At 43.3% G+C, this 10,410-nt stretch overlaps 1 protein-coding gene across 3 annotated transcripts in view; it reads right to left on the bottom strand.

Annotated features, from left to right (window-relative positions):
- Positions 1-8,561, bottom strand: part of PRXL2A (peroxiredoxin like 2A) — a 588,565-nt gene extending 580,004 nt beyond the window's left edge. For all 3 annotated transcript variants that reach the window (XM_068255107.1, XM_068255108.1, XM_068255109.1), the window contains exon 1: positions 8,395-8,561. The gene's annotated coding sequence lies outside the window, so the exon portion shown is untranslated. The remainder of the gene's footprint in view (positions 1-8,394) is intronic.
- Between the last annotated feature and the right edge of the window lie 1,849 nt (positions 8,562-10,410).

Genomic DNA, 10,410 nt, shown 5'->3' on the forward strand with positions numbered 1-10,410 from the left:
TCGAGTCCATTTGGGTAAATATTCATGGTGGAAATAGCGGTTGCCAATTGCTTATTGGGGTATGCTACAGGCCACCACATATTCATAAGCTGAAGAACTGCAAATGTGTGTTGTACTTTGTTCTCTGGTTGAACTCGATGGACGTATGTCTTTTTTCAACCAAAATAACTATGTAACTATGTAACTACAGCAGATTGAAAAAGTTGTAAGTAAAAATGAGGTCATAGTTATGGGTGACTTCAACTTTCCCGACATTGACTGGAGTATTGAGGCTACCCATTCTAGTAAAAGCAGCAGATTTCTGGCATCACTACAGGACAATTACTTGACTCAAATGGTAACGGAACCAACTAGGGGGAATGCGTTACTGGATCTTATCATTTCTAATAGACCAGATAATGTATCAAATGTGCAGGTTCAAGAACATTTGGGAAATAGTGATCACAACATGATAACGTTTGATCTGGTGACTGATAGGCCACGGGGCAGAGGGACCACTAAGACTATGAATTTTAGAAAAGCAAACTTCAATCAACTCAGGCAGGCACTACGTTTGGTGAACTGGGATAATGTACTAAAAGGGGAGGACGCTGAAGGGAAATGGCAAGCTTTTAAGCGTATTCTCAATCAATATTGTAGTATGTATATCCCATATGGAAACAAAATGTCTAGGAATAAAAAAAAAAAAAAAAAAAAAGCCTCTATGGATGAATAGAAAGGTTAGAGATAAAATGAAGGGGAAAAAGAATGCCTATAGGATCCTAAAACAGGAGGGGACCAAGGCTGCATTAAGCAATTATAAGGAGTGCAATACAAGTTGTAAAAAAAAGAAATTAGGCTGGCAAAGATTGAAGCTGAAAATCAAATCGCTAGGGATATCAAATTTAACCCAAAGAAGTTTTACAAGTACATCAACTCAAAATAAAAAAAAAGAAAAAAAAAAAAAAGAAAGAAAGAAAGGTTGACTGTATTGGACTCCTTAAGGATGACGGTGGGAACTCAATGGTGGATGATCAAGGTAAGGCAGAGTTATTAAATGCTTTCTTTGCTTCTGTCTTCACAAGGGAACCATCACTGTTGCAAATTACAGATGCAGAAGAGTCTGAATCTTCTAACTGTAATATTAAATACTTAACGCAGGAAGAAGTGAAGGCAAGACTAAATAAATTAAAAATAGACAAGGCACCTGGCCTGGATGGCATGCACCCTCGGGTCCTAAGGGAATTAAATTCAGTTATAGATAAACCCCTTTATCTTATCTTTTGTGACTCTCTTTCAAGTCCCAGTGGATTGGTGTACAGCTCACGTTTTCCCATTATTTAAGAAATAAAAAACAGATCCAGGCAATGATAGACCTGTAAGCTTAACATCAGTTGTATGCAAACTATTTGAGGGGTTACTAAGAGATACTATACATGACTTCATAGTAGAAAATAATCTTATTTCTCAGCATCAACATGGGTTTACTAAAAACAGGTCCTGTTTGACTAACATGCTCAGCTTTTATGAGGTAGTGAACGCTAATGTGTAACGTGGTAGATGTGATATACTTGGACTATGCAAAGGCCTTCGACGCTGTTCCACACAAAAGTCTGGTGCAAAAGTTGAGGATGCAAGGACTGGGGAAGAGTCTGTGAGCATGGATAGGGAACTGGCTAATGGACAGAAAACAAAGATTTTTGATCATACTCAAAATAGGTGACTGTAAGCAGTGGGGTCTGTACTGGGTCCAGTGCTCTTCAATGTATTTATTAATGACCTAGTAGATGCAGTAGTAAGCAATGTTGCTATTTTTGCAGATGACACAAAATTGTGCAGAATCAACTCACAGGAAGATAGGGACATACTTGTGAGAAAACGCGGAAAAGCTGCCGCGTGTGCTCAGAACAAGGTGGCTGATTTCGCATCCAACGCGGCGGTTTGCGCGCTTAGGCCTACATCTGCCAGTATGGCTGAACGCGGAGAAACCGCCGCATGCCCTGATGGCGGTGCGGCTGGTTCCACGTCCAGCGGTTGGTACGCAAGACAGGTCTGGTGTGGCTGGGACTGATAGTCCACACAGGTTCAGAAGGACGCGCGCTGAGAGGCAGAACTTTTATTGACAGCCAGAAGGGAGTCAACCAGTTCCCATTGGTCCAGCACTTAGGGGGAGGCGCTGGAGAGCTGTGGGCTATATATACTTGGTGCTGGTCATTCGCTGGTGGTCTGCCGTTGCGATCACTACGTGGAAGCACTCAGACCTTATTGTCAGTATCTGTGTTATCATTCTGTTATACTTCAGACTAGTTCCAGGGTGTTGATGATCACGGACCTCACACCCAAGACTAGGGACTTGTATTATCATTCTGTTATATGTCAGACTAGTTCCAGGGTGTTGATGATCACAGAGCTCACACCCAAAGACTAGGCATTGTTTATTATCTGTTATGACTTTATGCTTTCCTGACCACTCTTCTGTTCACTGATTCGGTACTTCGCTATATCTGATACTCTGTTGCCAAACCCTGCTTGCCTTAGGATTACCGAATCAGCCTCCTGTCTTTGTACTTTGTATGTCCGTGTGTTGCCGACCTGGCTTGTCCGACCTTGAGAGCTATCTCCTCAGTTAAGAGAGTTCACAGGTCAGTCAGTGACATCCTCCTATTGGTGTCACTCACGCTCTGGTCCTTTCCTCTCCCAGTCTGACTCCTCACTGCAGGAGATTCTCAGGCTGCTGAAAGGTACTCATACTCTAGCAGTATTCCTTACTGCCTTTGTACCTGTCCTCCTGATATTGTTCTCAAAGTATTACTGTTGCACCAAACACTCATATCTCTCAGGTGTCCAGAGGTTAGTAACGGTTCCTTACAAGAAGGGTGGATTCCCTCTACTCTGAAATAAGCAACCGTCAGGCCACTACTCAAGAAACCATCCTTAGACCCAGATGCTCTAAACAGCTACAGACCTGTCTCTAACCTCCCCTTTCTGGGAAAAGTTATTGAAAAGGCGGTCTACCTCCAACTTGAAGACAGGCTCTCCAGGAACAACATCCTTGACCCACTTCAATCTGGCTTCAGGAAATATCACAGCTGTGAAACAGCCCTCACCCAGATTTGCAATGATCTGCTCATTGCAAGAGACAAGGGTCAATGTTCCATCCTGATTTTGCTCGACCTCTCAGCGGCTTTTGACACAGTCGATCATGGAATCTTGCTCAACAGGCTACAAGAGTACTGTGGCAGATGGCATTGTTCTCCAGTGGTTCAACTCCTTCCTGGCTGGCAGAACACAAAGGGTAGCCTTAGGGCCCTTCCTCTCCAACCCTGTACCACTAAAATACGGTGTATCTCAGGGCGCAATATTATCCCCTTTACTTTTCACCATATACATGCTGCCACTTGGAGAAATCATACAAAAACATGGCCTGACATATCATTGCTATGCTGATGACACCCAGCTATATTTGTCATTCAAACCTGGCATCACAGACCCTACTCCACAAATTAACTCATGCTTAGCTGAGCTTCAGGAGTGGATGAATATGAATTGGCTAAGGCTGGTTTCACACCAGGACGTTGCGTTTTAGGGGACGTTATGGTCGCACAACGCCTGGTGCTCCCTGCTTTGGACGTCGGAGTGAGCCGCGTTGTGCAGCTCACTCTGGCGTCCGTGATGCGTACTCTTGTGCGCATGCGGCATCACGTGGTCCCGCAGGCCAATCGCTGCACAGAGCGGCCGCTCCAGGAAGTTAACACTGCACATCACTGAGTGCAGTGAATATTAATTAGCCATGTACCTGGCCGCTCTCCGCTCCTCCCCAACGTTACTGAGCATGTGCAAGCAGTCTAACGCGGCTCTGCCGCTTAGAAAGTACTGCATGCAGTACGTTGTCTGGTGGCGTAGCGTTACTATGTAACGCAACGTGGGCACTGTGAACAGCCCATTGATTTTTCATTGCTGTGCGGTGGGATGCGTTACAGGCTGCTCCAACGTGCGCCTGTAACGTCCCACTGTGAAACCAGCCTTAAACTTAATGCTGACTAAACTGAGGTACTTGTTATCGAGGGCCAGGGCTCAACAGCAAAGCAGCCCCAGTCTCAACCAACACCACTAAGGATAGGGAGCTCAGACCTGAAAAACTCAGACTGTGTGCGCAGCCTGGGAGTACTGATTGATAGGAAATTAAGCTTCAGGAATCAAATCTCAGCTGTTGTGAAACATTCCTTCTTTCATCTAAGGAATATTGCAAAGATTAAACACCTAATTCCTTCAGAGGATCTTCCAACCCTAGTCCATGCCTTCGTCACATCAAGGTTAGACTACTGCAACACCCTCTACACAGGCCTGCATAAGAAAGACTTACGCCTTTGCGATTAGTACAGAATGCCGCCGCAAGGCTGTTAACGAGCCAACCCCGCCATTGCCACATAACACCAACCCTGAGCTCACTCCACTGGCTACCGATAAAATGGAGAATTCTGTTTAAGATTGGCTTACTGACATTCAAATCCTTGCACAATCTGGGCCCTGGATACCTGAAGGACTTGTTGCAACTACATCACACCCCCCACAATCTTAGATCAAAAGGACGCAACACCATGGTCACCCCCAGAGTCCACCTCAAAACCTTTGGAGACAGAGCCTTTTGTCATGCTGCCCCTACACTTTGGAACTCCCTGCCACACCCAATCAGGACAGCTCCATCCCTGGAAGCATTTAAGTCTAAACTGAAAACCTACCTCTTTAGTCAGCATTCATGAACATCTGACTATCTCCTCTGTAACACAACCCAGCCTGCAACCCTGTATTATTCTGAGACACAACTATGCGCTTTGAGTCCTATGGGAGAAAAGCGCTTTACAAATGTTATTGTATTGTAATATATCTGATTATCGGTGATACTGCAGATCACCAATAATCAGATCCTCTTTGTGTTACACCGATCGTTACAATACTTCAACAGGATCTGGATAGGATGGCTATATGGGCACATAAATGGCAGATGAAATTCAATGTTGAAAAATGTAAAGTCATGCATTTTGGTCGTACCAATGGCCTAGCACCATACAAAATAAATGGGATACAGTTGGGGACATCAAACTTGGAGAAGGACTTAGGAGTACTCAAATCCTGACTGATAGCAACCCATTCTTTCATAATCACTTCTTTAAATTTCTCAGAATTAGTTGGTTTTGGTTTGTCCACCCGCCTCTTGAGGAATGACCACAAGTTCTCAGTGTGATTAAGATCTGGGGAGTTTCCAGGCCATGGACCCAAAATTTCAATGTTTTTGGTCCCCGAGCCACTTAGTTATCACTTTTGCCTTATGACACGGTGCTTCATCGTGCTGGAAAATGTATTGTTCTTCACCAAACTGTTGTTGGATTATTGGAAGAAGTTGCTGTTGGAGGGTGTTTTGGTACCATTCTTTATTCATTACTGTGTTTTTTGGCAAAATTGTGAGTGAGCCCACTCCCTCGGATGAGAAGCAACACCACCAAAAGGCACAGGAACATGCTCTTCCCCTCAGCTGTTTGACTCCTGAACTCTCTACATACATTTAACGCCCCCTCTCTTCCCCCTTTTGGTGAACCTATTTGAGGCACCCCTGCTACCGTACAATTGTTCTTGAAAGCGGTTATCCCACTGTCATTGTTCTGCTTATTGTCAATTCCTCCGCTGCTGTAACTTCCCCTCTCAAGACATCTATAATTATCACACCTCATGATACTGGAATTGTTCTGTACCTTTATAATTGCACTGGCATGGTATCTATTGGAACTACTGAAGTTCATGAGTTTTTCTTTATTTTACTTTTTTGCACTATCACTGTGTCTGCTTATTGTCAATGCTGCTGCTGTAACTTATTTGTGTCATGGTGTCTTTGCCAGTGTTATTTTACTGCCTCTTAGGCCTTGTTCACATTATAAATCGCCAGAGCAATCACAAGCGCTGAGCGATTTATTGAGCTTGTTTCCAATTGCATTTCTCTGCGCTTTGAGCTTAGAAAAGTGCTTTTGTAAGCGCTTTTGGTGAGCGATTGAGATTTTCACTTCCTGACGTTAGTCAGGAAGTGAACTCTTTGACCCGGAAAAGAATACATACAAGGGGCTTGATTCACAAAAGAGTGCTAAGTGTTAGTACGCCAGTGAAAAGCCGCTTAGCACATGCAAACTGGCTCTTCACGCGCTAATATGCGCGTAAGAGTTTGCGCGCATAGTTTCGCGTTGCACGTGTAAAGTTTTGCGCGCAGCACTTAGTGTGCAAAATCGGCCGATTTGTGTGCCAAGTAGAGTGATAAGCAGACTTAGCATGCGAAGTTGCGGCTTATCACGCGAACGGAGCGTAGCGTGCAGTGCCGTACGCACGCACCGCGTAATGCCATACGCGTCCTAAAATAGCATGCGAACAGCAACAGCTTTGCCTGTGCAAACTACTTAGCACCCTAATTTGCACATCCAAAGCCTTAACACATGCTAACTGAGTTAGCACTGGTTAGTGAATCAAGCCCAATGTATTTATTCTTAAAAGTACTGCTATACAAAGTACTTTGCAATTTCCCTATACCTTCCACTGAGCCAAAGCACTCAGAAAACGGTACAAGCAGCGCTTTTGCAATTGGAAAACAATTGAAATGCTCGTGTGTGAACACTCTCATAGGAAATCATTGCACAACCGCGTTTAGGGCGATATCTAAAATTCGTCAGTGCTTAAAAAAAAAAAAAAAATCCACAAACGCTCATAGTGCTTGATTCACAAAAGGGTAATAACTGATATCATGGCAGTTATCACGCGATCTGCCATGCGCATAGGTTTACGCTGCATGATAAACAAAGGTTTGCACGTGATTGCGCACAAACCTTCATTTACATGCAAACGTAATCCTTTAAGTGCGCAAACCTTCAGGCGCAGCAGATCGCGTGATAACTGCCGTGCTTTCAATTTTCACTCTTTTGTGAATCAAGCCCCTAGTGTGAACAAGCCCTAATGCTGTCCTGTTGCTGCTAAAAACCCATTCCGGGCATGACCCAATCATGCTTGGCAAATAAACTAATTCTGATTCCTTTCACCAATGTTAAATGCTTTTCAGCTGCCAAGCAAAAAAACCTTTAGCATGGTTTCCTGTCAACTCGTTGTTACATTCCGCCCCTAGTCCAATACAGAACTGTGAGTGCAGCCGACACTAGAGTGTGTCAGAAAATTTGATGGACCACAGCGCTTACACGATCTACGGTAAACACATTAAGATGGAGACTCCCAACCTTTTCAATGTGATACACAGTTGATGCCAGCAGAAAACTACAGGGACAGTCTATACCAAGCCCCATTGTACAAGTAAAAAAAATACTGGTAGGCAAGTAGGGGTGAAAATGCTACCAACATGTGGAAAGGTCTGCTCAGCCATGTGTACTATGTCAGGTGCTCAGTAAGTTATCTATAAAGTCTGATAGGAAATGTGCAATCTTTTTGAAACATCTGTGCAAAGTCTTCTAGGTTTGTCCGTGTACCGCAAATACTCTTGTATAAGCCGACCTGCACCCAGGGGTAGGGGAGTCTGACAGCAGTGTAATGACTGACTTGCATAAGCCAACTCCCACACTTTTGGGGCACTTTGTCACAAAAATTCAGCTTATATGTGAATATATACAGCATCTGTTTCATTTGTAGAAAGTAATGCTTAGTACACATGATGCAATTTCACATCAAATTAACAGGAATTGAGCACTTATTTCTGACATGTATGATTGATATTGGGAACAATTTTCCAAAGTTATCATGGGAAAATTGATCCCGTTATTGATCAGGAGCAGTTTGGACATGTACACACAATACAACTTCCCACCAGATTACCTGTTAATCAGATGGGAAACTGAATCATGTGTACCCAACAGAACACACAATAAAATTAATAACAACTTAGTACTACCTAGGCTGCATTTTGAGAACTATGTAAGTACAGAATAAATGCTACATTTTGTGAGAGAAGCACAGACCTTTATTTTTCTTTTTTCTTCATAAACTGCTGATAAGCTCTGTCCCCTTTGCTTTACATTATGAACTGCTGATGTAAGAACTTAGCTCTCTTTATTGGCACACATACTGTACTACTTATTAACTAGTTGTTTAATCTCTTAAAAAGAAAAGCTTTTTAACTAAATATGTATTTTATTATATCAGCTCAGCAGATAAAACCAATAATCTGTTTGAGAATATTCCAATGCAGAGAGAACATTTGACCTCCTTGCATAGTGACAGAAATACACAGTAAATAAACAAGCAATCTATGTAATTAGCCTATATAATGACCTAACAGCCTGCCTGCATTGTAAAATATATTCCTCTATATCCTCCTGCTTCTAATCATCTTCCATGCAAGTAAATACAATGACAGAAGCTGGCCGTATCTATACTTACAGTTAGTGCTTCGTAGTAGATGTGTGTCGTCAGAGCAGCATGTCCCCTAAAGAAGGATCTGTGTATGAGCTGGAGGTTCCTCCCTGTGCAGCGCTTGAACAGCACACCTTGAATGTAGCTGCCACACTTCCCTCTGTGCAATGTCAAGGATCCTAATGCACTCTGAGCTGCTCTCTATCTAATAGGGCATTCTCGAGGGGCGTGGCTAGCGATGCCTCACATGATCCGGAAGTTCATCTTCTTTCTATAATTTTATCACTCGTGTAAATCAGTCCTGTGTTCCTAAGTGTTATCAATCTGTTCTATGCTGTATACAATTATACTGATACATTATAACAGAAGCATTGTTTTGTGCATTTTACAGATACAGCCATAAGTAGAATCAGATCTCCGAGTCCCAGTATAGCTCCCAACTGTCCCTCTTCCCTCTGTCCTTGGGAACCCTGTCCTCTTTCTTCCTCATTTGTTCCTCTTTCAGGGACTGGTGTGCATACCTATGTAAATATATGTATTTTTCTACTGGAAAATGTGTTTGATTTTAAACCGTATTCTCATGCTTTAACCACTTGAGGACCACAGTCTTTCTACCCCTTAAAGAGACACTGGACTGAAGCGAGAATAAATCTCGCTTCAGTGCTTATATTCAGCAGGGGCATGTGTGCCCCTGCTGAAACACCGCTATCCCGTGGCTAAACGGGGGTTCCTTACCTCCCAAATCCCCTCTGTGCAGCGCGGGGATCACTTCCGCATTGGGGCATGGCTAATGGCCGCAGCCCTGCCTCACACGCGTCTGTCAGCGCATATCTCCGCCTCTCCCCCGCCCCTCTCAGTCTTCCTTGGCTGAGAGGGGCGGGGGAGAGGCGGCGATGCGCCGCTGATAGACGGCGCTGAGAGGCAGGGCTGCAGCCGTTAGCCCTGCCTCAGCAGCAGCAAAATCTACGACCAAGTTGGTCGTAGATTTTGCAGGGGGGGGGGGATTTGGGGGGTAAGGGACCCCCGTTTAGCCGCGGGACAGCAGCATTTTAGCAGGGGCACACATGCCCCTGCTGAATATAAGCACTGAAGCGAGATTTATTCTCGCTTCAGTGTCTCTTTAACCACTTAAGGACTGCAGTCATAAAACCCCTTAAGGACCAGAGCCTTTTTTTCCATTCAGACCACTGCAGCTTTAACGGTTTATTGCTCGGTCAACAACCTACCACCTAAATGAATTTTACCTCCTTTTCTTGTCACTAATACAGCTTTCTTTTAGTGCTATTTGATTGCTGCTGTGAGTTTTACTTTTTATTATATTCATCAAAAAAGACATGAATTTTGTCAAAAAAATGACTTTTTTTTACTTTCTCTGCTGACATTTTTCAAATAAAGTAAAATTTCCTATACATTTGAGCGCGAAAGTTATTCTGCTACATGTCTTTGATAAAAAAAAAAACATTCAGTGTATATTTATTGGTTTGGGTAAAAGTTATAGCATTTACAAACTATGGTGCAAAAAGTGAATTTTCCCATTTTGAAGCATCTCCGACTTTTCTGAGCACCTGTCATGTTTCATGAGGTGCTAAAATTCCAGGATAGTATAAATACCCCCCCAAATGACCCCATTTTGGAAAGAAGACATCCCAAAGTATTCACTAAGAGGCATGGTGAGTTCATAGAAGATTTTACTTTTTGTCACAAGTTAGCGGAAAATGACACTTTGTGACAAAAAAAAGGAAAAAAAAAGTTTTCATTTCTTCTAACTTGCGACAAAAAAAATGAAATCTGCCACGGACTCACTATGCTCCTCTCTGAATACCTTGAAGTGTCTACTTCCAAAATGGGGTCATTTGTGGGGTGTGTTTACTGTCCTGGCATTTTGGGGGGTGCTAAATTGTAAGCACCCCTGTAAAGCCTAAAGGTGCTCATTGGACTTAGGGCCCCTTAGCGCAGTTAGGCTGCAAAAAAGTGCCACACATATGGTATTGCCGTAGTCAGGAGAAGTAGTATAATGTGTTTTGGGGTGTATTTTTACACATA

Source organism: Hyperolius riggenbachi, chromosome 10, assembly GCF_040937935.1.
Source record: "Hyperolius riggenbachi isolate aHypRig1 chromosome 10, aHypRig1.pri, whole genome shotgun sequence".
Lineage (NCBI taxonomy): Eukaryota > Metazoa > Chordata > Amphibia > Anura > Hyperoliidae > Hyperolius > Hyperolius riggenbachi.